At 43.8% G+C, this 2,500-nt stretch overlaps 1 long non-coding RNA gene across 2 annotated transcripts in view; it reads left to right on the top strand.

Moving 5' to 3' along the window:
* Positions 1 to 2,500, top strand: part of LOC134454567 (uncharacterized) — a 35,480-nt gene that overhangs the window by 10,612 nt on the left and 22,368 nt on the right. For both annotated transcript variants that reach the window (XR_010035859.1, XR_010035858.1), the window contains exon 2: positions 445 to 523. This is a non-coding gene — a long non-coding RNA (uncharacterized LOC134454567). The remainder of the gene's footprint in view (positions 1 to 444; positions 524 to 2,500) is intronic.

Genomic DNA, 2,500 nt, shown 5'->3' with positions numbered 1-2,500 from the left:
ATTAGGCTGGGAGCATAAGACCGTAAAATATTGAAACCCTTGACCATTCAGATTTAACAGGGTTTAGTGGCCGAAAACCAAATACCCTTTCCTGACATTTGGGTCCAGCATCTTGCTGTACTAACTGTCTGTTGGTATGCATGACAATGCAGCCGATCTTCAAGCCATTCAGCAGGTTTTTATCCTCTCTGTCACCCCCTTTTAGCTACCCCCGAGATAACTGGACTCACTGGTTAGGACTTTCCATCAGAAATCGGTTTTAGCCTGTGATTGTAAATGCCCTGATGGTTGACAGCCATTGTTTTGACCCAACCCAATCATGTAAAATCATTAGGATGCTGACAGGTATTTAATATGCTGTGGTTTTTAGGCATGCGTATAAAAAGGCAGATCCTGTACTCATTTTGGGGTAATTTATTATATCATATCACCCCAAATATTCAGGTCTCAAGACTGCCGGCCCCCACTGGGACTATCTGATGGCGCGAGCACACCAGTTTTTCAGTTGGCCATCTGATCAAAGGTAATGTATGTTTTCTTCCCCAGGTAAGCGCATTTACTAGCCCTAGTTCCTCTGCAATTATACAGTAAGATATACAGTACAGGTATATACCGGTATTTATGCAATGGACATAGGGTTGCCATCTCTAGCTGACAAGAAATTGGAGATCTCGACAACCTTATTGACTCCTTTTCTTGTAAGCGTCTAGACTCCGTGTCCAGGGAACTATTTCCCCCTTGGGACAGACCATTACAAACTGGGACAATCAAGCCCAACCCGGACAGGTGGGAACATGTGAACATGATGCCATCTAGAATATTATTTAGTGAACCTGTCTAGTATGTGCTGTCATGTTGATTTACGCTTGACGTATCTTGACGATGGAGTTCATATGTGTGATGTGATTTGAAGGCTTTTGCATTGTATATTTTGTTTATTTACTGTGCTGACCTAAAGTGCATAATTCTGTCTCAAGTGCTCTGGGTGTTGAAACACACATTGACCATTCTGCAGCTATTTATTGCCGTTATTTTAAGTTTCTTAGACTGACGAATGTTTAGACCAAAACATTGTAAAGTAGTGAAATAAGTAACCACAAAATGGTCAGTATGTGGGTTTATGCTATACACTCCTAATTTGCAGCCTGATTTGATTTAATCCCTTCCTATTATGCACCTGCCAATTAAATTAGCTCCGCAAAAAGCTTTCACAGGTTGTATTGAAAAACTGAAGTCCAATCTGATGAAGGTCCTGAGTGATTTACAACCTTTTGTAGGAGCACACTATTGTATTTGACTTTGTGACCATATTTCTTGTGCTATGTATTTGCATGTGGTGCTCTGCATGTGTTGGGCCATGTGTGTGTTTGGAGAGCTGAAGTGGGGGCACGTGGAGTAGGTATTTGTGAGACTGTATGCATGCATTGAGTCAGTCGGCCCTTCACAGGCGCATGTAAAAAGTGCTGTTTATTACGAGGCATGTGACGGGATCAGACTCATGTTGGCCTGTTGTTATGTTGACTACACATTTCCTGTTTGTGTACGTGACTGACTCTAATGGTTAACTTATCTGCACACGTGTTCTTGCTGCGGCAACAATTTTTTTTATATACTTTTTTTCCCTTTTCGACTCCATTCAATAGGACAGTATGAGAGGTGGACAGGAGGCAAATTGGGAGAGAGATGGGGAGGGGTCGGCAAAGGACCCGGTCCGGGAATCAAACCCGGGTCAGCCGCACGGCAGGCGAGTGACCTACCGGTTGGCCATGGCAGGGCCAAGTAGGCAACATTTTCAAGGGACTGAATCAGCTTCCGTGAGTCAGCTGATACTTGAATGAGTCACTAAAGCCAAACAATGCTTCAAAAAACTCCACTTGCAAAACCTGACTGAGCCCCGAAAGGGGTCCCACCATGGCTCTAATGGTCGGGCACTGGCAGAGGCGATTCTAAGGTAATGTGGTGCCCCAAGCGGGAATTCAAAGGAATAAACATTTGAAACAAAATGTCCACTATCGTAGTAAAGTGTGAGCTGTTATTCACTATACAGTATAGGGGCTTGGGGGCCCCAAGTGGCTGCCTGCCTTGCCTGGTGACAAGATGCAATTCTGGGCACTGGGCTGCTATGCCGGCGACCTGGGTTTGATTCCGGCCCGGGTCATTTGCTGATCCCTCTCCGTTTCTGTCTCCCCACTCATTTCCTTTCTGCCCTTCACTGTCCTGTCAAGAACAAAATAGGCAAAAAGCCCCCCCCAAAGGACCCCTGAAAGAACATGAGGAAATAAATTAACGACAAGGAAATATGACCTTATATACTACCTGATGTGGGAATGATGATGTTTGTGAAAAACATTCACAACGTGAAGGGGACAAACATTGATTTAACAAGATTTAACATATTATGTACAGTAACGTTTTTATAGGGTGCACCTATTTTTAGGCAGTCCTCCCAACAGGCACCCTGAGAACTACTGAGCACATCTTCAAGATAATAATTTTTTGT

This window comes from Engraulis encrasicolus, chromosome 8 (genome assembly GCF_034702125.1).
Source record: "Engraulis encrasicolus isolate BLACKSEA-1 chromosome 8, IST_EnEncr_1.0, whole genome shotgun sequence".
NCBI classification, from domain to species: Eukaryota; Metazoa; Chordata; class Actinopteri; order Clupeiformes; family Engraulidae; genus Engraulis; species Engraulis encrasicolus.
The sequence above is the reverse complement of the archived record's forward strand: the minus strand, read 5'-3'. Positions and strand labels throughout refer to the sequence as shown.